This window comes from Rhamphochromis sp. 'chilingali', assembly GCF_963969265.1.
Source record: "Rhamphochromis sp. 'chilingali' genome assembly, chromosome: 18".
NCBI classification, from domain to species: domain Eukaryota; kingdom Metazoa; phylum Chordata; class Actinopteri; order Cichliformes; family Cichlidae; genus Rhamphochromis; species Rhamphochromis sp. 'chilingali'.
Genome location: NC_137945.1, coordinates 28,169,836 through 28,196,550, shown reverse-complemented (window position 1 = coordinate 28,196,550; position 26,715 = coordinate 28,169,836). Strand labels below are relative to the sequence as shown.

The 26,715-nt window shown below is 40.0% G+C and overlaps 1 pseudogene across 1 annotated transcript in view; it reads left to right on the top strand.

Annotated features, from left to right (window-relative positions):
- The window catches only part of LOC308385891 (outer dynein arm-docking complex subunit 2-like), a 35,465-nt pseudogene extending 15,191 nt beyond the window's left edge, over positions 1–20,274 (top strand). The window contains exons 7-12 of the transcript in view: positions 626–765; positions 8,366–8,504; positions 9,186–9,362; positions 10,431–10,526; positions 19,089–19,126; positions 20,160–20,274. The product of the transcript in view is annotated as an outer dynein arm-docking complex subunit 2-like (transcript). The remainder of the gene's footprint in view (positions 1–625; positions 766–8,365; positions 8,505–9,185; positions 9,363–10,430; positions 10,527–19,088; positions 19,127–20,159) is intronic.
- Positions 20,275–26,715: the final 6,441 nt, after the last annotated feature.

The following is a 26,715-nucleotide window of genomic DNA, read 5'->3' as shown; positions in this document are numbered from 1 at the left end:
AAGTGTAATAAATCATTAAGTCACTGACATCAATCTTTGCTGATCATCATTTTCTATACATGCAATAAAGACTCCGGGGTGCGTTCACTCAGTCACACTCATCACCTCACATCAGTGTAGGCCTGACAGCCACAGGAAGGTCTTGTTCAGTGTTTATCATACTGTGTAGTGGAAAAAACCCCATCTATCAGCCAGCCCCGTCTGATAATACGCTCCCCTGGAAATGCTATTTGCATGTACCTGGGAACTGCCTCTCAGTGGGCCCATTTGAATGTGTACCAGATTTCATTGCTCTACAGTGCCATATTTTCATGATACATTCATCCAAGTGGCCCATGCAGCTTTAAAACACCATCTGCATTTCTGTTTGCATCAGTATACAGCAAGAACTTTGACTCTGTATGATAACGGCTCCATTCCCCTCATGATATTGACTCCAATTTTATTTTCCTGCTACTTAAATTCTGTGAAGACTTGAATTTCGGTCTTTAATGGATCTTCTTGTGTGGGATAACCAGCTTTATTTCCTGCTTAAAACACCAGACAAGAGATTTTATGATCTTATATTCCATCCCTCTATTTATCTCTATTGTCTGTCCCAAACGTTTGGTGTTGTAATCTTTAGTCCAAAGCTGGAACTTTCCAGTGAGAGCTCCACTGAGAGTGAAGAGGAAGAAGAGCAGGCATATCGCCATCCAGAGACTAACACAGACCTGCCCTATGAATACTGGCAAGTCCAGTATTCAACTGGTCAAGTATCTCAAGGTATGAGAAGTTCACTCTGCACAACAGTGTTTCCTTCCTCTCATGGATTTCATCCAAAAACAGTGAATTGAACTGAGCCACAGACATACTAGATCTTTTCCTGCTGTCTGTACAAGAATCTTGATGTTGACCTGAATCAGCATACAAATTTCCACAAACTCTCCACAATTGCATTTCAAGGAAAATAATATTTAGCCATGGATGTGCACCAGAACTTATAATGGGATATTTTCCTTTCACATAATTCCACCTGTCTGTTTTGTTCAATCACATCAAGGCACACTCAGCGACAAAAGGGATGTCAGATGAAATGAAGTGTAGGTCGCTCCCATTTAAAATGGTGCTTTGCAGGGAGATGTTTATTGAAGTGGTAGACTCGGCTCGTGGATTCCTGGTTTCTGACACAGGCCTGTTTGGTTGCACATGCGAGCCAAGTGCACAGGGGGAAAGAGCTGTCTGACGGCAGCAGCTGCATGCATCGTTTGCCCACACCGCAGAAGCATAAAAATGAAATGCACTCGTGATAGGTCTGACGGGGCATATGGTGAATATTAATGTGTCAAAACATGGAAGGAAAAGAAAAAGAGGACAGAATGACAATGGCCCAGACTGGCTGTGAATACCTCCGACCGCTTGACTTGAGCAATTACCCTGCCTCACTCAGTGGGCCCAGTTATCTGTTTATGTGCACAGCATCATTCAGACAGATGATATTCAAGGAACGTATTTTGCTGCATGCCTGTCCTTTGGTATTTAGCCGTAACAATACCTCAAATGCTGTTTCAGTTGAAAGAAAATGAGTGTTATTTCAGTGTGTAACATTAGTCTAGATTTCATATTTTTACACAGTGTGGGATTTCCTGATGTTGCTGATTTGGCTTCCGAAGCACATAGCTTGGTGCTAAATAAGATCATTCACAGTGCAAGTAAAACTTTTATAGAAAACACTGCCATAAAGTACAAGCCCTGGTGAATATTTTTAGCTTAGCTAAACAGAATATAATGGAAGGAAATTCCCACTCTAAAAGCAGGCTGTTGCTCCGTTCCAGAAAAAAGAAAAAAAAAGATGTAAACGATACGAAATTCAGATTTAAAAAAAGAAAAACAAAAAACTCTCTGGTTTTTAGATTTTGTGCTTTTCAGTGGGATTGTGGCACGAGCTTTAGGGTTGTGTGTGCAATCCTGCTTCAATACAATGCAACAATGCCGTAACCAACATGTCCCAGCTTTCTATCTGTCTGGACGCCACACAGCACAGTTATTTATGGGGTTTGTCTAGTCGTCATTTTATAATATCATTACCATCAGACACTGAAAGCTACCATGAGCCAAGTTAAATATCTGTTTTATTTTAGGAGGAGATCTTTTTTCTCCTTCTCCTTCGCACTATAGACAGCCATTTGTACTCTAGGATGTTTAACACGTTCATAAAGTGACACATGGATGTTCTGTTTTGTGTTTTAATGATATTTATGTAAGAATATTTGCCGATGTGTTTGTTTTTGTACCCGCATAACGGTGACCTGTGGCTATGCTATGGTAACATGATTGTAAGTGTGTATAGATGAAAACTTTAATTTACGCTCCTTATTCATTAGTTGTAAACTACCTGTATCATAATGTGTTTATGCTTATAAAGGCTGTGCATGCTAGGACAAGAATTCTGCGAATTATTATAAACGCACAGGCTATGGAAAAAATGCAGAGGAGTCAAAAGAAGAGCTGCTTTACTTATCGGGACTAAGCAATGTTAAACAAATACAAATACACTAGCTGCTATCAGTGATGTTAGACATGTGGCTTTCTAAACACAAAACAACAACAAAACAAACACACTCTCACAAAATATTTTGTCTCATGTAAAATATGTTACCAGTTCACACATAAACTTTGTGCTGTAAAGATTTTAATAATTGTCATTTTAAAACAAGAAAATTTGCTTTTTCGTTTTTTCTTAACTAAATGTTTTTTGTCATCAGATTTTTAAAGTTTCTAAGGTGTCACTGTTAGAGCAGACTTTCTCCTTAGCTTTAAAATACATCACATCACACACACACACACACACGCACACACACACACACACAACATTGTGCTCAGCCCTCATTATGGTTTCTCCCCCTCTGCTGGGCAGTCCCAGTACTACCAGCACTACTGCCCTGTGCTCCTCCTGCTAATGGCTGCACTGAAATTCATCTCCAGTGTGCAAAATCCCAATGTCATGTCATTTTCTCAACAGCAGTGAATTTGGAGTTAATTATGTTGTACTGTGAATAATTATCTGTTCCTGATGCTGCTTTTAATAACTGCAGCACTCAGTTAAAACAATTGTGCTTTTAGTGCCTGTAATGCATTTATAGCATGCCTAATGTGGAGATTTATTTTTACAAAAAAACATTGCATTGGTTCCTGAGTCAAGCAACTGTTCAGCTCAACTGGGCAAAGACCCGAGTCTTTGCAACCCAAAGACCCGAGTCTTTGCCCAACATGTACTGTGCTCATTTTATGACTGCCAACCCTATTAAGTGATCAGGTTTAATATTACAGGAGATCAAATATGAGTCAAGAAACAACGTGTAATCAGTCATTCTGTCCTTTTAGTACTCTTCCCATGAAAGGGATGGGTTTGTTCTCTCTATGTCTGCTGTAGACTGCACAGAAGTATGAAAACTGCTAAGTCTGAATCATTTTGTGTTACAATAATTGGTATGAAACACTCTGAGTGGCCCAAGTCCCCCTGTCTCCAATCAGGCATTGCTGAAACATTCCTATGTATTTGAGCACCATGCTTAATATGCATGTTAACCCCTGCTGAAAGGATGTTCAGGTAACACACACAAAAAGAGAAATATCCCACTGAGCCCCCCACACACACACACACACACACACACACACACACACACACACACACACACACACACACACTAATACACAAACATACACACATACACAAAATGTCTAAATGCCTGAGGTCAACAGGCTATCATTGACATCACTGTTAACCCCATCCCAGCTCCCACATACTCAGTGCTGTGATTTATAGACCGAGAGAGGCTCAGCCAGGGCAGTCTGTGTCTGCAGTATCTAGTCTGCTGCTCCAGAGGAAACCAGACTAGAATAAGACCTCCATTCAGTACTGTGGAGGCTGCAGCTATTTAGTAGCTCAAGGCCGAGACACCTGCAGTAAAGGAAGAGAAAAAATGTGTAAAGCATCTTTATGTGGCTGATATCAAGTTCACCATTGGAGCTTGTGAATGCAATTGGATCCTCTACTGCCTAATCCCTTCTTAACCCATTTTCTACTGCAATTCATCAGACATTATTATTATTATTACAATTATTGCTATATGATTATTAATGAAGCTTATTAATTACATGGTGACAAATCCAAAGTGTTCTTAATAGGAAAGTGGTTGGGATGTATCTGTCCCTGGTATTTTAATACATTAACTAAGCTGTACAGTATATGTAGTATGAATTTATTTGTATTATGATTTTTTTTTAATGATTTTTCCCTAGCCTCACTGTATGGCTTTAAACAACTCAATGTCAAGGCAAGTTCATTGCCAGGTTGACCAAAGAGCTGTGCAAACTAAAAAAGGCACTTTTTTCTTTCTTTTCCATAATTAATGCAGCTAAAAGGATTCACAGTAATGATACTATCAGAAGTAATTCACATGATATCGTGCTTTGATAAAGTGTTTGCCGCTCTCTGAGTTTTTTTTTGTTTTTTTTTTGGGGGGGGGGGGTTTATTTTATTCTTTGCATATTTGCATATTACAAACACGTAACCTGTCTAAATACAAAATACAGTTTTTAAATAAAGATTTAATTTATTAAGGGTAAAAAAAGTTTAAAGGGACCCAGGCCTATCTGACAAAGTATTTCACACAACATTGCTGTAAGAGTGCATTGATGACTAATACAAAAAAAACAAAAAAAAAAAAACAGAACAGCATGTGAAAAACTTCAGGCCTCACTGGTTTCAGTCAAGATCAGCATTCATGATTCAGCAAAGACAAAGACACTGGGCAAAATGTTCCAAGCCAAAACAGCTGAAAGGCTCATCTCACATTTAACAAAAACATCTTGAGACTTCTGGGAAAATATTCTGTGGTCTGATCAGACAGAACTTTTTGAATGGTTTATGTCCCGTGACATGTGGCATAAAACTAACAGCACTTCATAAAAACTGCATCATACCAACATTCAAACATGGAAGTGGTAGCATGATAGTCTGGGGCTGCTTTGCTGCTTCAGGACCTGTACAATTTTACGCTATTGATGGAACCATGAATTCTCCTCTCTACCAGAAAATTATGAAGGAAAACGTTGGATCATCGGTTTGTGTCTCAAAGCTCAAGAGAATTTGGGTTATGCAGCCGAACAATGACCCAACAATACACCCGCAAGTCCATCTCTGAATGGCTCAAAACACAAATTGAAGGTTTTGGAGTGGTCCAATCCAGACTTGAATCCAATTGAAATGCTTTGGCATAGCCGTAAACAGGTCGTTCATGCCTGAAAACTCTACATGACTGAATTAAATCTAGTCTGCAAAGAAGAGTGGACCAAAATTCCTCCACAGCGATGTGAAAGACTTGCCGGTTTGCCATTTATCACAAATGTTTGATTGCAGTTCTTACTGCCAAGGGTGGCACAACCTCTTGTTAGTATTAGATGTTGATTACTTACATAATGCCAGGTAGGTTTGGATAGCTTTTTTCTCTTTATAAATGAAATCATCATTTAAAAACTGCAATTTTGTGTTTACTCAAAGGCTCAGTCCTTAAAGAAGTTAAATAACTATTTGTAGCAAAGCAGCTGAGAAACATGCACAATGTTATTTCAGTCTGGTAATCACATAGAGGCAGTCCACCAAATCATTAAGCACTTAAAGTAACATTATTCAGTATAGACACTGAAAAATCACCCTTCCACAACACAAACTGTTTTGGAATTCATACAACCTCTCCCATTATTATGCAGACTCAGCACAGAGCATCATGTAAACAGATTTGTAGTCGGACACATCAATGTAGTGGCAGCCAGCCTCTTTGAGCCATGTTCAGAGTGGTAGGAATCCTATAAAATGATAGCATCCATATCAATATGCTATATTTAGAAGAAGTATAAGTAAAAATATAATGTTATAATAATTTTTATAAGAGAAAGTTGACCACAGGACAACACACTTCTTACATTTGTGAAATCCTCATCATCAATGAATGTGGGTAAAATGGAAGCTACAGCTTTATAATTTTAAATAAGCACCACTGATGTGTGTCATGAAATTACCTCAGCATCTTCTTTCTGCAGCAACAATGAAAGTTATTAGGGTAATGATAAAAGATGCTGCTAAAACACCAACACCTTTTGTGTGAGAGACTTTAACATGATATCAATCTATCCTGTACTGTCGTTAATAGGAAAATTAGGAAAGTCTAACATTTGAAGATAATTACAGAAAATAATACTAAAATAAACTATTGTTAATACTCTTAATAGTTATCTTTAGGGGTGCTCTGATAAAAAAAAAAAAAAAGGGTCTTAAATCGCCTATGGCTTCTAGTCTTTGATATTAAAGACCTTTGCAGCCTACTGGTGAATCATGTAGCAGAATTTGCGTGACGGCTGTTGTTACACATTGTTGACTCACTTGTCTTTGCCCCCTCCAAACATGCAAACACTCACCAGGCCTCATGAAACAGATATTAAACTTGCTGGAACTACTTTGAATTTCTTGTTCTGAGGTCGAATGGTGGTTGAATTTGTTCCATCTTGGGCATCTGCCTGTATCACGCTTGGAGAAAGTCAAAGATCTTTCACCATAAAAGATTGTCAGATGTTGTCGGTATTTTAAAGAATGTCGACAAAACTTCAAGACCAAAGCTACCAAAACTGAAAGCACATGATCTGTTTTTCTCCCAGCTATCACTCCTAAACACAGCTTTTTTTGTTGTTTTTACAAGGTACGAAACTCGCCCGCCGAACCCTTTGAAGAGTGAGAGTGAAGGAGACAAAGGAAGCAGTAGATCCACTGCTGTTAATGGACAAATGGTTCACATTTAGGCTCGCGTCATGATATGGGGAACACATGTGCCTGTTATCCTGCTGAGTACTGCTTTGTGAGCGAGATATGATCAAACACTACTTGAGACCATGCTATAGGCCTGACCAGATCAGCCAGCCCCTCCAACAGCTGCTTAAAACTCGCTGGCTGTTTTCTACATATATGGGTAGCTGTTAGCAGAACATGATAGATTCATGTCCTGTTTTTGCGTGAAATAACTCGTGAAGTCTCACAGTTGTTTGTGCAAAGTTTGCCTTGGAATCATAGAGGCAGCCTTGAAGTTACTATAGGAGAATCTATCAGTGCCATGTTTTAATCAGTGCAATAAAGGGAGCAATATTTGATGGTTCACTTGCCAGAATATTTTAGACTGGACGTTTCAGTGACATGCCTGACCCCCAACCCTAAGCCTCCCTGAGCCTGGTTCTGTCAGAGGTTTCTTTTGGTTAAAAGGGATTGTTTATTCCCACTCGGGCTCATCTGGCTGCTGGGGTTTTCTCTGCATTGTTGTAGGGTCTTTACCTTACAATATAAAGCGCCTTGAGGCAACTGTTGATGTGATTTGATGATATATAAATAAAGCTGAATTGAAATGAATGTCAAAGCTGAATAAAACTTTTGCATTTTTTGCTGTGAACACTCAATGTCATGATGGAAAACATTGTATGTGAACCAAGTTTGTTACATAACTGCATGTGATTCAGACTAAACACAGTCATAAAACACCACCACTGCCTGCATTTAACCATCACAAAGCAAGAACTGTAACGCTGGTATTTCAAGTGCTGTAATGCTGTCATCATCCATCCACAGCTAGGACATTATGTGGATTTATGTAAAGAGTATATGAAAAAACCAACAAAAACTAGTATTTGGACTCTAAATTTAAGGAAAAAACAATAAAATAAAATTAAGGTTCTGCAACTGCGGTGCATGACAGCATTTGACCACACATGCACTATTTTAAGTCCGTATTGTTTCTTTCTTCTTTTTTCTTTTTTTCTGTTTTTTGTGAACACATTGAAGTTAAGTGGCAATAAAATCTAATCAGTTCCATTTCCTCTCCCATATTTGTCGAGGGGCTTGAATTTAAATCAAAGACCAGACTTTCCTCCCTCAAACCACTTGTTGACTGAGTAGTGTTGTAGTTACTAAGTTGCTAATCACTGGTCTAAATTGATTTGTGTGTATATAGCAACTGACAAAACACACAACTTTTGAATTCTAACTTAAAATTAGTGTCAGGGTTTCAGTGTTAATACTGTCCTTTTTTGCATGAAACCAGAGCACCGTGCTCTTTGTTAGCAAATTATTTCATTCCATCAGTGTTAACCACGACAACGCTAAACACATACAGAACAAGACCATGGCATAAACAAAACAGCAGGAGTAGCATTATAAAGAGAAACAACACAATGAGTGTAAGAGGAAGGAGAAGTCCGAGGGAATGGAGGGAGGCTTTTCTTAATGTTCAGTTATTTCCTCCTCTCCTACTTTTTAATTCATTTGTGTTTGAAATTATTGTTTCAGGATGGTGACCAGACTGTTGACACTCTTTGTGCCATGATGGACTAATTTGATGCAGGAGTCATGCCAAATGGCTATCCAGGACACAGGTGGCCTTAAAGTCCTCCTTAACTTGCTGGATACAGATGAACACAAATGCAAAGTGAGTTGCCATGGCAAAGTTGGACCTGCATGGCCTGCTGGCATGAACAGAGCTGGCCATGTGTGCCAGCCTGTGTTTTAGTTTCAGAAACATGAGTGCAAGGTAGAAAGCATGCTGTTTAAAAAATGGGGTAGCAATTATTCTATAGCATTCCTAATGAGATGTGTGGGTTGGTGCTTTTCAACTGGGTTGTACTGCAACATTTTATCTACTTTTAGTGGAAATGAATATTTGGCTGCTTAAAAAGTTTCTCTGTCATAAAACAAATTTAATTTTTAACTATCCATCCATTCGCTTATCCTTTTCGCTGGGGCGCTGGAGCCTATCCCAGCTGTCATAGGGCGAGAGGCGGGGTACACCCTGGACAGGTCGCCAGTCTGTCGCAGGGCCAACACACAGGGACAGACAACCATTCACACCTAGTGACAATTTGGATTATCCAATTAACCTATCCCCACAAACTGCATGTCTTTGGACGGTGGGAAGAAGCCGGAGTACCCGGAGGGAACCCATGCAAACACGGGGAGAACATGCAAACTCCACACAGAAAGACCCCGGCCTGATGGTGGAATTGAACTCAGGACCTTCTTGCTGTGCGGCAACAGTGCTAACCACTGTGCCACCGTGCTGCCTAACTTTTAACTAGTCATATTTAATATTAATGTGTGTTCTTGTGATTAGATTGGATCTCTAATCCATCGGGTTATTGTTGACATGAGAGGCGTGCAGAGCATAGTGAAGATCCTGGACTCACCAGTCAAGGAACTGAAGGCCTTAGCTGCCGAGACCATCGCTAACGTGGCCAAGTTCCGCAGAGCAAGAAGAAATGTCAGGTTATATGGTGGTATCAATAAACTGGTGAGTGTAAGCAGAGTAAAATGTAAGTTCAGAGTGTGACATGGCTCAAGCTCTACAATCCCATGGTGAGGAATGCAGCAGGAAAAAACACTGCAGATTTGAGCCTGATCTTTCTGTACTGGTAATAACGAAAAATGTCCAACAGTGGCAGATTTTCCTTGAAAACACAGGTCAGCTTATTTATGATGTAGTACTTTTTTGTACTAACTTCAGAAAACTTGGACACTTTTGTGAAAATATGTGTTTTATTCTGATGAAATCCATATATTAACATAGTTCAAAGGGTAAAAAAATTTTTGTTGTTGTTTTAGCTTCCTTGAATCAAAGAATTATGTTCCCTTTTCACACAGTAAATGCCCGATAGTGGTCATCCAGTTTTTTTAAATTAGAAAGTGGGTGCTGGGTACCAGATAGAATGTCTCCTACATCCTCTAACCTGCATTTATGTTTGTTGATGGAGGGACCTTTGATTAAAGCCACCATGCCTTGTATATTTTCCTCAGCCCCAAATCGGATGTTCTCATGTGCAAGTTGCTCACGGAGGCAGATTAATTTCACGCTATGCTACAAGACCACCTTTGAACTGTGCAGTCCGTAATAGCTTTGCCTGGTCTGTCTTGCTGGCCAGGAACTATGGATTAGAACACAGAATGATGGCCATAAATGGTCACACTGGGCTTTTCAGACCTAACATCAACATCTATCCTGACAGTTTTCCACTCCTAGCATCTCTGGTGTTTTCATCCTCTCAGACCCAGTGGTAATAGAACTTTAATTACACCTGTAATCAGGGCCAAAAACTTGCTATTTCCATCTGGAACCATCAATTATTACCCAAATCTTGCAGACAAACTTTTCAGTTTAGTTCCTGAATTTATATCAGTCTCACTGAGTTTCCATGTAGAGATTTTACTCGGCTTTAACTGTCTATCTACATGTAAGTTTAGGGGCGTCTATATCTCCAATCAGGTGGACTGCCTTCCTAATTTAGCCAGCCTGATTCCCAACCAGGAGGACGATATAGAGGTGGCCTGTTGTGGGGCTTTAGCATTATGAACCATTTGTAAGGCTGGGGGTATCCCTCTGCTGGGACCCCAGCTCAAGTCTCCACTTCAGAAAATGCTTATTCCAGTAACTGGCAACCTACAGGAATATGCATCAGAGGTGAGAGGGGCCTATGATTGATAACAATTTGTCAAGTCATACTCTGCACAATAGTGTGATTCTATATTGAATTAACCATCTATTAAAAGTGTTAAAACATATACTGCAAAGGAAATGAGAAGGCTAACCATTTCCCTTGATTTTTTTATTGCACATACATTTATTGAAAGTCCAGAACCAACAATGAGCTGATCCTACTGACATGGATTCTATGCCCAGAACTTAATGTTCCTAATCCCTTTATACTCCTGAGTTGCAGTGTCATCAAAAAATAATGTAAAGACCTAAGCTGCATGTGTGACTTTAACATTTAACAGAATCTCTGTACGACTCAAGTGCTCAATAATTTAGATGTGAACCAATGTGCCCCAAGTAAATCTGTCTGAATTTCACTTTGGACCAAAGTGCAGGTGTAATCATGACCTACTCTAGAAGAGGTTGTTTTTCTTTTGCAGTCAGTAGCAGTTCCACATCAAAAGCAATACTTTTGCTTCTTTGCCTGCCTATCATTAACTTGTATGGAGCATGGCATTGTTTGAACCTACCATCAGCAAACACTACTATAGCATCAGTCAGCTAACTTGGATGATGACATGCTGAGAATCTTCATAGTCCTGGCTTGCTGTAGAGACTAGGCCATCACTCTGGTATTAGCTGATTTGGGGGTAGTGCAGCAGGTGCAGCAACAAGCGCGACTCTGAAAACAAAACTTGGTGCATCTCCTGTAAATTCTGTTCTCCAGTGGCAGTTTGACAGAATTTCATCTGACATTGCGTTTGCTGTTTTGTTCATTGACTTTCTTTGAGATGATTGAACAGAGCACACAATAAGACACTTTATAAGAAAGAAAAGAAAAAGAAAAAGATACAAACACACTCAATGTTCAGATTAAGTATGTATTAAGTGGTGAAATTGTCTGTCAGACGGACATGCTTCTGACATCAAGTACATCAGAAGCATGAGTCAGCAGCTTGTGTATAATAGCTCTGACTCCCGGAAGGAGAGCACAGATCTGGAATCTTCCATTTCTGTCTTTGCTTGAATTAGTAAGTGCAGGCAGTATTAAGAGACGATGATTCCATGATTGTTGGATACGGTCTTTCCATGAAGTTTTATTGATCCCCATCTAAACACATTTTTGAGACATATTAAAATACTCGGCTTTAAATAATAACTCCTGTCTGACAGGTTATTTCACAAGAAATCCCCGTTTTGTTTTTTATTTCATTAATTCTGCTTATATGTAAAGTTAATTGAAAAGTGCTCCCAGTGTGTGGTGGATGTTTCAAGTTTTCACATTACAATCAGATAAGGTGCCTTTTGGCACCTTAAAAGTTTAAACTATTGTGATTTCATTATGCTTGTACACTTTTCTTCTATTAAATGCTACACATCTAACAGTCTAGACAGTGAAACTAAAACAACCAGTGATATAAGATTAACAAATATATATGAGCTGAGCTGCGATAATGATAATAAAAGTCAAGATTAAGTTCAAAACTTAAGACCGGTGGTATCATTCATGGTTATGTGATCTGTTTATTTTTGTCTAACTACAGGAGAGCTACAGGACTGACATTCAGACTTTAGGCATGATCAAGGAAACCTAAGCAGTGACAACAATTAGTATGACTTTGACAAATCACTTGATGACCCTCAGTGGAAAAGCTGGTTGATAGCAGTAAACCATTGCATTATCCACATGTGCCCATTACTTTTGGATCATATGTTTGCCAGGAAGATGTTATTAACAGCAGTCTGTGAATACATCAATAGCAGCGATGGATATAGAGCACCAACTTGCGTGCATCAAGGATGTTATACCATCACCACATGTTATTTTTATGGGGGCTTTCACTCATTCACGACTAGCTGTGTCACTTTTTCCACTCGCATGCTGTTGTCATATCTCTCCTTTACTATTGTCTCTCCTTGAAGTCATTATTTGTATAAAATGTAAAGTTTTTGTATGGATTCTATCCGCTCTGATCTTTTATGTAAGTCTTTGCGTTTAGATTTCAGTCTTTTCCGCTGCTAACAAAGGATCAAGCGTGCGTGCTGATTTTATAGACATAAGTGATGTGTTGGTTAGGGCCTTTTAGAAATGAACCAAAAATGGGCATACTGAAAGAATCAGCTGCAGACTGACTTTCTCTGATTTTCTAATGTCAGTAGATGCAGGCTGACAGGGCCTTTAATCATTTGTCTTGATAGGCAGGGGTTTGTTTAATTGTCATCTAGCCTGGTTCCTATAGTAATGACATTTGTGCGATGGTTTTGGACTTGCACTTTAGTGTCAGATGATTTTTAAATCAGTAATTTTCCCTCTTAAATAAACAATGTCCTCAGAGCATGCCCTGGCAGCTCAACACATTTCCACTAGTACTCTCTTAAAAGAACAATTTAGTTTTATTTATTCTCTTAGTCACTGTGAGTGTGGGACTATAATATACAGCAAGCAGTGACTTAACACCTTGCTACCACATTAATCAATTCAGAATCAAGTCCTTTCAGTTTAGCAAAGGAGCTGATAAACTAGTCTGTTTTAATAATTGCTATGATAAAAAAAAAAGTACTATACGAAGTTGAAGTCTTTTTCCAGAGGTAAGATTATGTGAAAATCCCTTTTTTCTTATGTGTAGTTCCGATTTCAGTGGAATTCTAAAAATAACAAGAAAAAGGGTTCAGTAGCACTCACAAGGCTTTCTGCACTTCATATATCATAACTGACACAATGATATCCTGCATTTAAAGTCTAGGTTAAGTCCTCCCAACTGAAACTGGAGTGTCTGCTGCCACACTGAGTTAGCATGAATACCTTCACTTGAAGCAAAACTACGAGAATATTATCCTTTTAGAACAAGATGGACAAATCAGTATCTCCTTAACACACACTTTATACTTAATGATAGAAGCATAACTGCTAAAGAGAGAAGTTCCCTCTTCATGGAACAAAATAAGGCTTTCAGCGGACGTCTTAGTCATTTCTAAACAAATAAGGCTTTAAAAAAACAACTAAAATTGGGAACCAGGCTAACTGCAGCTTGGCATGGTGATAAAACATCCTAACTGCCATGAGTAATGTGGCAGCTTAATACACTTGCTGCCAGTACAGGCTCTCTGCCATACTTAATGACTTGTCACACTGTTACTATGTAAAACAGTTATCCCGCTACTGATAATAACAATAATAGAAGTAATTATAATGATGACATTAATCTTATGTAAAGCACATTTAGTGACACTTCATTTACAAACACTAAAAAACACTTTGGTTGCCCTCACTCTAAATTTAACATGTCACAAAGGTATCTTAGTAAGAGTATCAACAGGCCGTAATATGAATAGAGTTCTCTCATTTTGTGGTTTGGTTCCCGTGTGTGTTGTGTTATATTTTGTTTTTTGGATGACATGCACAGTTGGATATGAATGAAGGTGAAATTGGCCACCTCTTCGGGAGGAAACCAGCGTGATGCACAGCAAATGTTTTTAATGCCCACTTGAATCTGTAAGTGGATCTGTTTTTTCGTACTCTCTCAGGCTTATTTGAATCACTTAAAATGTCTAGGTCAGGCAAAAGCTTGGAATGAAGCGACAGAGCCATTACTGTCAAAAAGGAAAGGCTGTTAATGGTAACAGGGTTTTAGGGGCATTTGCTCATTTCAGAATCAATCAGAGGCTGAGTGGCGTACTGAAATGAAAATCATTTTGGAATATGTTTTGTTACAGCAATAATGAGAGGCAGAGTCTGTTTTCTTCTCTTTTCTTTCATTAAGTTCATAGTCAGAGGAAACAGAGCCTGTGGCCCACTGCAAACAACAGCACTCTTAGCTACTTTTTCATTAAGTCAGCTCCCTTTTGCCTCCTGGTTGTCTTGGTCTCGTCTGTGTTATGTCACCCTCTGTCTCTCTCTCTGCTCTCTGCGTCCCTTGCTCTCGATATTTAGTCAGTCTCGTCTCAGTGTTTCTTTCCCCATCTTCCTGTGCCTGAGCCATAAGCTTCCTGTTTTATTGTGACAGTCTCTTGTACTGTGTGCATTATGTTCAGTTCTATTTCCCTTTCTCGTTAGTCTGATTTGGTTCACCTGTGTTACCTTGTGTCTCCCTGATTGCCCATTGTGTTTATTTAAGCCCTCAGTTTACTTAGTTCTTTGTCACATTGTTGTTGGTCTTCCTGTCACTCTCTGTGTTCTGTTCGTAGTAATGCCCCAGTTTGTGTAGGATTCTAAGCATATGTAACTCAGCAATAAAGCTACACTCCAGTGCACGTCTGTCTCCAGAGTCTTGAGATGGGGTTCTCACGCCGTCTGCCACACACCTGGATACAACACTGTGACTGATGCTTTGCATGCTCTGGACAGTAGAGAATGAGGCAGGGAGGACTTGCAATCAAGACAAGGAGCAGCACTTATTAGCCATTTTCTTGATTAATGATGGATCAAAATGAAAGATGATTGATGTCCTGAAATATAATTAAATTCATAATGTAAGTGCGTTTGGAAAAAAGCCACATTGCCATAACCTCATGTTATTCATAGGAGTACCACGATGCCTGGGTCAAAGCTATATGTATGAGGAAAACCTTAGTAGAAAGCCTGCTTGGAAACACTGCAACATTATTTTGTGCAGATTTATGGATGCATCCAGATGTGGCTCCTTGAGTCTGTATGCTGAGGTGTTATGGACACACAAAAATCCTGTAAAAAGCCTCAACAAAAGGGTGAGGGAATAACTTTGCAATGGAAAGTCACAACTGCCAAGTTGCGGACTGTGTTTGCCAGAGCAGTAATGCTCGGGGTCAAGATTGTGGGGTTCGCTTCCAATTACTGACTACCCCTCCATCTTACCTCTGTTCCAGCCCTGTGATGAGCAGACCATAATTGCCTGGCTAAATGATTCTTCTCCTTACCTCACAGACACTCTATGCTCACCTAAGTCATTCAATGCTCTACAACATTTTTTTTTAAAAATAGATTGATTTATCTGTTAATTTCAATCTCAGCAGATAACTTTCTCTTTCTAAGTTCATCATTCCTGTAATATCTTACTTTCACTTCAGCCTGCCTAAAAACTCTATAAAACATCTATAAAGCACAATTTCATCTTTCTCCACTTGGTTAGACTTGGTCACTTGGTTATGACTAGAACAGATGAATGAAAACAGGAAAAGGCAAACAATCAATCATAAAAAAAGAAAATCTGCTCCACAGAAGCTCCACTGTGATTCCTGCGTCTTCAGATAAACTTCCAGTCCTTGCAGTAAAAGCCGCTTCGGGCAGTTTTGTGTAATGTTGCTCTTGCCATCACGTGATTACTTCAGCTGGGATTGGGTTAACAGAAACAGACACAGCCTACTGTTCATTTATCAAAAGCTATGTCTGTGATTACAAGACAATTCTACTGTAGTCAAGTGCAGAAGACACTTCAGCAATGGCACAGGAAAACCATTGTTTTTTGTTATGGTGAATTTCACTGAAGTTATCTTTGGCAGCTCTTCTGTTCATTAGCTGTGTTTTCACTTGCAGGAATAGGCTGTCTGTCAGTGGACCCTGACCAAAACCAAATGACCTTGGCCATCTACAATAGCTTACAGGCCACGATGCCAGCAACCGTAACTGTGAATAAAAACAGTCGTAGAACTTAACTGTACATCAGAGGTTTGTTGAGGTTTTTGCAACCGCATTATATCCCTTTTAAATGTTTACTATAGTTTACCACTCTATAGCAGTGGCAAACAGGAAAAATCACAGCAAAAGAGGGAGGAAGTGTTTCCAAGCCGCAGCAAAGCTTTGGTTATGCAAATAATGTACAAGGGACAACTGTGAGGAACCATGGGAAAGCTGTCTGTACTGCTGAGTTACAGTAAGATATAGGACGTAGTGTGGCTGAGAGCTCTTTATGTTGATTTAGTCAAAAACAGCAGTTACAAAGGAGCAAAGATGAGGTGGGTTGCAATGTGGTTTGCAGATGCAATTAAGCCTAGCCATGCATGCCTTGTGTGGGGTAACACTTTACTCAGTCCTTAAGGACCCCAAAGCACTTTACACTATATTCAGTCATTCACCCATTCACACACACACACACACATTCACGCACTGGCAATGGCAAGCTACGTTGTAGCCACAGCTGCCCTGGGGCGCACTGACAGAGGCGAGGCTGCCGGGCACTGGCGCCACCAGGCCCTCTGACCACCACCAGTAGGCAAACATGGGGTTAGTATCTTGCCCAAGGATATTTGGCATGCAGCCAGGAGGCAGCGTGGGATCGAACTACCGATCTTCTGATTAGTGGCTGAGCTGCGCTGCCACCTGAGCTACAGCCACCCCGTTGGTTAAACCACTTCACACTGTGGTCTAGAAATTTCTCAGCAACTATTAAACGTATTAGAAGGTGATTGAAGAATCAAGCCTGTCAAATAAAGTGAAGTAGTCTAAAAAATCTAAAAAAAACCCCAACAACAACACATCATGCCACCATCCAAAGAAACTCATAACAACCAACAGAACAGAGAAGATGATAGTGTAATGTCAGGGCCTGCTTTGCTCCTTCAGCACCTGGGCGACTTGCTATACTCAGTGAAACCATGAATTCTGCTCCCTATCAGAAAATCGTTAAGGAGAATGTCTGGCCATGATTTCATTCCCGAAGCTTAAGCACAATTGGATCATGCACCAGCACAGATTAAAATTTTACTCTTGAGATGTCTGAGGAAGGAGTACCCAGCTTTAGAAATACTCATTGGGTCCGAAGGAAGCCTGCAACCCTTATTAAAAGATATTTAAGTTTGCTTTTTTGCATGATTACATTTCATCAAATCTTGGCTGCTGGCATTACCCAATACTGCAACTCTGATTTACGTCCTCCTACAGTCAAGCGCTGCTCTGTCACTGCAGAACCACAGTTTCTCTTTGTCACTGCAGCTGACCATCTGCTCATTGCTGCTCCAACTCAGACCTGTTTCACCACAGCTGCTGCTTGTCAACCACAAAGGAGAAAAAGAGAAAAAGACATGGCTCTTGGCAGAGAAAACAAGGTCCCCAATACGTGACTTCGATAACATCACATGAACTGGTCTTCCTTTTTATCTTAAGGGTGATGCCATGTTTTAAACATGACATACTGATTTATGCATCCACTTTAGGCAATCTCACCAGCCACTGTGATTGGTTAGGATAATATGTTGTAAGGCTATGTCTCTCTCTGTACATCCAATTAGCTAACATGATCTTTAAAGTTTGCAGTATAATTTACAGACAAGACAAACAGCCTCATATGAGGTGTCTCTTAAAATGTGATATGTCTGACTCACTGTTATTACTAAATTAGGTCCAAACATACATATTCCCAACCTTGCATTGATGTCATACGGTTTTACAAAAGAATGACATCAAGTCTAGGATCTAAACACGGTATCATTAACTGGTCATGCATTGATGCTTCAAGAAATCTCCTGTTTTTAAAATTTGTAATTATGCAGGTAGGTTACCCTTTTATCCCCGGCTTAATGACAGATTTTAAAAGCTTTGTTTATTGTACCTGCTGTGTTAAATATGGTTGCGGTTTAATTCCTAGTGTTTTACTATAGGCCTGCGGTCACTGTTAGGAGCTGAGCTGGTCAGACTAACATACCTAAACCCTGCCCTGTCCAAGACTACATGAGTGAGAAAACACAGTGAAGCAGAGGCCAGAGCACTCTTTATTCTCTGCTCATTTAACCTCACCCTCAATACCGCCGAGCTTTGCGGAGCTTCCATCTGTGCCTCATTGCTTTTACGAGGCTGTTAAGGACTACAATACCCGTCTTAATTAGCAGTGGACACAAATGCAGCCTAATGTCAGAATTCCCATTGTTAGTTGGCTGTTAATGCTGTTGTGTGAACCTATTACATTTGTTTGGAGTCAAAAACCAAGGAGCTCAATAAAAAAATTGTCAGCATGATAAAATATAGCCAGTTACTGTGGTAAGTCTCACACAATGGGGAAAAATGTGTTACATTTGTTCATCACGCTCTCCATGTTTTCTCACGATGATCATATTTAGGCCAAAGTGTGGAACCTTTCTGCCTTCACACTTAGCTGTAAACAGACATTTCTTTATTTCAGCAGCCACCTTTTTATGTTCTGCAGCTATAGTTTATTTTGAGACATGTGTGAATGTGTACGGCAGTTTGCTGAGCAATTAACATAACTCACATTTGGCCATTTCTTGCTTCAACCCAACACAGCTAGCACTGTTTTTCAGATTACCAATGATAAACAGTGTTTGGCTAGCTAACACTTACGATGATATATGAATGATACCACACAGTTAGCTACAACAATCCTGTCAGTTAACATGAATTCATTATAACTAAAGAAACTTTTTCTCTAAACCCCCCTTTGGTTGATCATCACAATCATTTTCTCATCATCATTGTCGTTTAGGTCATCCATAACTACAGAAGACCCAGAACAAACATTGATTACTTTCAAGTTTTCCATGAAATACTCACATGTTTGTTTTCATTCTCAACCAGTAGGCAATGTGTGGTTAATGACATAACACTTCCTGAATCTTGTGTAGCTACAAGAGCGAACACACGTTGTTTTAATGCCTCCAAGGTTTGTGGTCTTCTCCTCTAATCCATCACTGTCGGCTGCAACTTCATTGCTAATCTATTTCATACCTGCTTCATGGGAAGACGGAGCAGTTTTGGCGGTCGATATGACGCTTCACTTTTGTTTTGGGGCCGGATTTAAGAGGCCCAGCAGACTCGAATCTGATGTTATGATCCCTCTAGACTGATTTATGTGCAAACGGAAGACAGATGGCGCAAGGGACGTCCCTGATGAGTGTTCACTCGTTGCCAGTCACGGAGATACTGTGATTAGGGAGTGTTTAAGTAATTATGACAACATTCAATGTCGGCCTTGTTGGTGGAAGCACACATGGGGAACACGTTACATGTTATTTATACCAGACAACGGGTGCACTGTGGCGTAATTCTTTGAGTTCTCAGACCTTGACTGCAGTTTTGAAAACAGGCATGTATACTACATGAAATACAGCTCACGCTTAAGTAAACTTCACTCAGACTGAATGAAATATAGAACGACCTGTCTCTGGCTCTGTTTGATTTGGAAAGTGCTCCTCTTTTTGGTTCTGGTTTAAAAACAAGCCACCAATGTAAAGTGTAAATTTGTCTCGGGTTCTATTTATAAATCCATGTATGAAACACTACACATAGATGTATGTGAGTTAACCTCTGGCCCTAGCATCACTGATCTTTTTCCATGGAGAATGATTTGAGTGAGCACACAGTAGAAGGGTTTCAGACCCTGGAAAGAAACCTAGATAAACTGAAGGCAAGTTGCGATGAAAAGCCACTGCTGAAATCGATTGACGCTTTGATCCTGTTTGGTTGTATTTGGATTGAGCCTGGTGCTGGCTGGGCTGATACAGCAGGGGCTCTGAGAAATAAACATGATTAAAAAGATATTATCATATATCTTTCAAGCAGAGAATTAGCTTTAGTGAAAGATCTAAATGAAATCACAATGTAACACTTTTTAAGATTTTCTATATTTGCTTGTTCATTCTTTTCTTTCATTCCCTCTCACATCACAACACTTTCATGTCTTTCTCTTTCTTCAGAATCATTGACCAGCTTGATGGAATCCGTCTGGTGTGGTCGCTGCTAAAAAACCCCAGTGCAGATGTTCAGTGCTGCTTGGGCTCTTTGTGCGTTGAGAATGCAGAAATACAGTGAAGTGCATATTTCTTATAGTTATCCGTGACTTAAAGTTAATTGGCCTTCTGCCTCTGTCCTGTTCCTGCGAAGTGAGGCACATCACCAGCACATATTTATCCTGTAAATCAAAGAGTTCTGCAGTGTTCGTGTCATTTCAGAAGGGTTATCCTTCTCACAAAACAGAAGCCATCTTATATCATCAAGCTTGTCTCCTAAGCCCTTCCTTCAACCTGCTGCTGCTGGGAGGTTAGCAGGGGCAGAGCTGTGTCAGAAGAGGCTTACATGAACCTTGGACTAATATGAAGCAGAGAAGCTTCCTTGGCACAAAGGGATTGGTGAATTAGGAAGCAGGCGGGGAGAAAGACTGAGTAATATCCTGTGGCATGGCTTCTGATTTCCCAGCTGAAAATCTTCCCTTAACATGCTACTAGCTCCAGAGGCACACAATCCACTACATGGTTTTGAATGTTGTTCATATATGTTTAGATAGAACCATGCACAGAATAGGAATACATAATAGTTTTTAAACAGGACATGTTTCTTATAGAATATACAGCTGTAGCCACTGCGTGATGCACCTATTACAATAGCATAGCTTCTCCAGGGCTCTCCAGAGCTTTCACGAACTGAAAATATTTGGTGCATTAGTGTCACAAAGAAGACCCAGGGCTGTTGAGCTGCTGTATTGTACAAGAATGGGACATGGGAAAAGGTCAGTAATGGGTGCCCCCCCGTAAGAAAAAAAAAGAGAGGATGCTACACAGCGGTAAACATTGCTCCGTTTACCAGGTTTTCTGAGATGTGTTGCTGCCATCCAATTCAATCTAGGTTTTTTTAAGTTATAATGAGCATCTTTATGCTGTTGTTTGAGGTCTTTAGCTTACTATTACAAATCAGTGTCGTCAATCAACCTTAATTTGGGTTACATATCATCTGGTCTTTGATCTCCTGAGCAGCTGTATTGTTTCCAGCCACACCTAAAGTTGTTTTATTAGATTATAGCAGTGATTAAAAGTAAACAGCATGTCAGAAGAACTGTCTGGTTAAGTTTAAACATACTGGACCCAGGCAGGTGTCTTCGGGGGGGGGGGGGAATCTTTTTCTAGTGGGAATTTTTCTGGCCTAGAAGTGTACGCATGGCAGCCATGTGGAGGGTGAGGGGGAACTGCAGACCCACCGTTGAGTGCTAACAAAGTTTGACAATGTTTGTCTGGATGTCAGTGTGCCAGTTTTTAGGGAAATTCATGAACATGCTTTTTGGGTGATTTTCCTGGGACAGGAGCAATGAGAAGAGCTAAATAGCGCTCTTTACCCATTGACATGGGAAACCTGATACTGCTGCTTTGGTGCATTTGTTATTTAGATAAAAACTCCATGTGGTTTGAGTTAGCAGTTCCATAGTGGATTTATGAAAGAGCCATGGTATAAATGCATCTGCTGGATGCCCCATACGGTACTTTTGCCCCTCCAAGGACACAGACATAGACAGACACTATGCTCTGTGTCCACAGGTCTACAACTTAAGTTGATTTAGTACCATAAAAGTACTCTAAAGACTTAGAAGTGAATCATTCATTTATCTTTGTTCTTAAATCAAGGAAATACAACCTTCCCACTCACACGTAATGGGGTGTATCATTAATTTGCCTTGGATGCTGAGGCACATTTAGATGCTTGATTTATTTTTCCTTTACATAGTAGCCATGTATGCTACAGAAGTCTGATTGCTCTAGAGATGGGGTCAGGGCATGCTGCTGCCATTCTGGGCTTGGCTCACTCCCCTCAGCTTGAGATCACGCACAGCACATAATGTGTTTTCTATTTCATTTCATCCTGGGTAAGAGGAGGGGAGAGAGAGGATAGCAAGAAAGGCCTTTCCGTGTGCAGCCTCATAATGCTGTGGTTTCAAATCTGGGGGCCCGTCCAGGCCATGAAAGAGATTCTGGCTAGTCTGTCGCAGCTGGTGGCTTGAGAGAGCTTCCTCTGTCGCAAGGACTCCTGGCCAGCCATCATCAGTATTCCTGAGGAAGAGCTTCCTGTGCGTCGGGGGGTCAGCTCCTGGCTCTGGCACCCCCGTCACTGGTCTGCACTGCACACATGGTTCATCCTCTGGCACAGCATCACAGGGCCCATACACCGCATCCTGGCTTGATCTCAGCTGTGAGCTCTCTGTAAGAGAGGAGAACACAACAGTACATTAAGCTCTTCCAAAGTAGCTGTGCACTAAAACTGTAAATCAGCTCCTGCCTATTTTTCATTGCTGAATTTGATAGAATCCCATCATCAGCTCTGGATATGTAGATTGATGTCAAGACAGACTCAAAATTAAGCGTACTTTCTGATTTGCATCCAGCGATCCATAATTGTATGCTTTGGAGAAAAATTCGGTTCAATTTTCAAAGTACTGAACATTACAGACTCGGGCACCTTGATGTATTCTTCCGTGGCTTACGATATGGTGAGTTGTGATTTTAAACAGCGGTCTGATGTGCCAAACCAAACTGAAGCCGGTGTCTCTGCCAGCTCTTCCGCTGTGGTTCGCTCAGCGCTCCCCACCAGCTTTTGGTTGTTTGGTAGGCATCACCCCACAAGTCGAAGAGAGTACCGTGAACTCAAACCATGAAGCCATGAAATGTACATTGTTTCACACTGAGGGAAAGGTTTTAAATGTCACCTCTAAGCTTTAAATTCTATGTTTCTTTTTCATTATGACAAATTATGGCCGGAGTAAGGAAAAGGTTGTGAGCATCTGGCTTGCTCAACAAAAGCCAATACACAGGACAGGAAACTGGAATACGAATACACTGCATAGCATCCACCAGTGAGATTAATGACACTGAATATAGCTCTACTTCCAAAAAGGCTGGAATATGGTTCAAAATGTAAATAATAACAATGCACAAAATTAGTCTTTTACAGTGGATCCATGCTGTTGTAATACGTGTACTTGATTTAGTTTTATGTTGAGAAATGTTATTCTGTTGTTGAACCGTTTTTCCAAAGTGGTCTGAAACAGAAAGGACAGTCCTTCTGCATGCTAACTCAAGACTCGGCCTCTTTTGGGATACTTGTTTTACACTGAATCATCATCATCATCATGCAATGGCCTCATTGTTTATTAACTAATCATTTCTGAGATGTGATATTTTTTAACATTACACAACCGTTCCAGTTTTCTCTTGTTACCCATTTCTCAACTCATGAATTAAGTTTCAGCATTTGATCATTTCTCTTTGTGTAAATGATTTGTAAATGCTTGCATTCTGTTTTTATTTAAATTTTAAAAAGGATCCTGCCTTTTTCATCTCTTCTTTCCTCATTCATTGGACTGCTCCCCTCTTCATCATCTTCTGTGTTTGTTTGCAGCTAATAACAGACTTTTTGACTCTAGGATGCAGGAGAAACGGCACGCTCAGTAATCGGTGAATTCCAACTGATTGTTAAATTGCTGATTTCAACAAACAATGAGGTGCTGGCAAGTATTTGTGCAAGTATTAGTATTTATTTCTGCAAAATAGCCAAAGACGAGGGGAATCTGGCAATCCTCAATGATTTCAAGGTCGTCCCATTGCTGGCCAAGCTGACTAACACAGTAAGAACACTGCTGGGGAAATTCAGTTCAATTTCATTTCATTTATACAGCACCAAAATTGTAAAAATTGCTCTCTGGGATTCAATAGAATCTTATTTCTCTCGATACTGATAACAGGTTCTGTCACCATCTTGCTGAAACATGCTCACAGCGATGACCTGCTGTGAGCATGTTTAAGTCTTTACTCAAATCACGGCAAACTTTTGGAGAGAGAAACCACAAGAGGTGCCAGAAACAGTCGATTGATGGAAGTTTCTGCCTGAATTTGAGTCACTTAGCATCATTTGGTGAGGTGGAGCTGTGGCATAGCAAAGCCATTTCACATTACTTGTTACTTTTCATAAAAGTAATGAACCGCTGGTTCCTCCATAAAATGACCTGAAATGCGTTGTCTCATAATTACCAGTTAACAATATAAACTTGAGGCTCCAGCCCCACATATCAAGATAAATCCCTTGGCCTGTGACTGAAGAAGCCACTTGGATGAGTCCCTTGGATGAGTGAAAACCCTAATTTTAGATGAACAGAATTAACTTGTGTGGAGGCTCAAACAGACTTTAAAGCCACAGTGAAACACAAACATACTCATCACTGCCTTCAATGCCTGTTTAAGATGAGGCTCTGGCTGCTGTTCTTGGCTAGCTTAGTGTTAGAATGCTGTCTGTGCAGATGCTTGAGAAGTTGTATTAGCAGCATAATGCTGAGTGTGCACTTTACCATTGCACATTTGTCCTTTTCTTCAATAAAAATAAAAGTCCACATGTGTGCTATAGACTGTTCCACCACTTTGCTCCTATGGCACACTTAGTAATCTGTATTTATTTAGTCTACTTTTTTTTTTTTTTTATAAAGTTTATTTAAATTTTTAATTATGTGCAATTTTGTTTTCTTTTAGATGCAATATTGAGAGGACTCTGAGCTTAAGAATTTCATTGCCAGTAGCGGTATGCCATTGTTACCTGTATATGACAAATAAAATTTGAACTTGAAATCAGCTAATTGTAATGCAAGTATGCAGGAATAAAAAACAACTTTGTTTCATGATTTTCTTTCTTTCTATTCACCCACCATGCAGGTAACTGAAGAACCTTTGTGATGGAAGTAATAACTGTAATGTAAGTACTGAGTTCAGTACAGTAACTTGCTACATTACTGCATTACTAAAAATGTAATTTAAATACAGTAACACGTTGCTTTGTAACACATACATTTAATGTATGTCACGTCCCTGTGTCAACTGTCCAAGTACCCCAATAACTGCATTACCATCAATGAGAAAGGAGTAGTTACAGTTACATTGCGGTTGTACCTGGATTTCTGCCTCCATATTAATGCTTTTTTGGTAGAGTCAAAAACAGTGATTACTTGTAGTTTATATGGTGTCTTTTAGTATAAATCTAGCAGAATTGCACCAAGGAAAATGTGCTTTGCTCTCCCACCGCCCATGTTTTACTGATGTGTGAAAAACACTTGAGTAATAAACTTTGAAAAGCTGTGACTATTTTCAGAGCCTTTGACCGATGGAGCAGAAACAAAGTGGGTTTTTATTCGACGGCGGAAACATGACTCCACTTTCTAGCCGTCATGGGAATTCAGAAAAGCAAACAGCTCAGTGTGTGCCAAGTGCCATTTCTACGGTAGACCCTAGATGCCATTACAGTGCAAGTCAAAGGGCTGTAGCTGGGGGTAACTGTTGCTAAGGACTGTTCCTGGACATGAGGGTAAAATGCAGCAGCAATACGGTTCAGGCCAAAGAGTGGGGTCAGAGCTGTTCAAGACCAACAGAGAACAATGTTTTTTTTATGGTCAAGTTTTTCTCCTCTGTCAGCCTACATCCGCCAGCTTTCCTCATCGTGGCAGTTGTGTAGCACTCTTCCAAAAAGGAACAAGCATTGTTTTGTTTAACATTCGAGCCTGTCGGGCTGTTTCCATGCTCAGCTCCAAAGACTGTTTATGTTTGTCTCTGCAAGTGATGCAGAGATTCTGTATTAAGATTACACTGTAACTGATGTCTTGTCACAGATGATAATACACACATAGTTCAGTATATTGGGGAAACATTGTTAGCTTCCTCTCTAATTCAATAATGTTTCACAGAACAACTTTATATACAACTTTCACATGAGAAGTCTCCCTGTGAGTATGAGTGAGCATCCCTAAATAATAACAACTATATATATATATATATATATATATATATATATATATATATATATAGATATATATTTAGTGGTAATGCTATTGCAGCCAAATATTTTTTCCCATGTTCATTAAAAGGTCTGCTTTTGCTTGATTTGCTGTTACAGTGTATGTGGTTCCACACTAGCCATAAGTGGTTTGCTGGACTCAGCAGTGGGTGTTCTGAACACGTTATGTCCAATTTGCAAAAGTCATTAAGCTGGATGCCTTTTGTAGTTAAAGCAGCGACAAAAACTGGACAAGCCCTCTTTTTTTCTGCTCTCAGTGTGTCTATATTTGACATTCTAGTGTGAGAAAATGGGTGTATGTATGTGCAAATTCAAGAAATGCCACCCTTTTTAATCTGTCTCTATGTTTGCCCTTATTAATGTACCAGTTAAGAGTTGCAACACTTCTCCATAATGTATTTTTGGACTTTTAAAGAGCTTAATTACCAAAGGCCACATAACTGCACCAGCATTACATTTGTTCTTAATCTCAGACATGGAAACACAACACAGGCAGCCTCATTGTTCAGTGTGACCACGGTCTTAACCAGTCTGGACGGGGAAGGCTGATACTTACCTGAGTGACCCTGAGGAAACATTACAGTGAGGGAGCTTGTCAATCTCCAGCACTAAGTGTGCACGGCAATGCTGTGGTTCATGATATACAGACAGCTGCTAGCA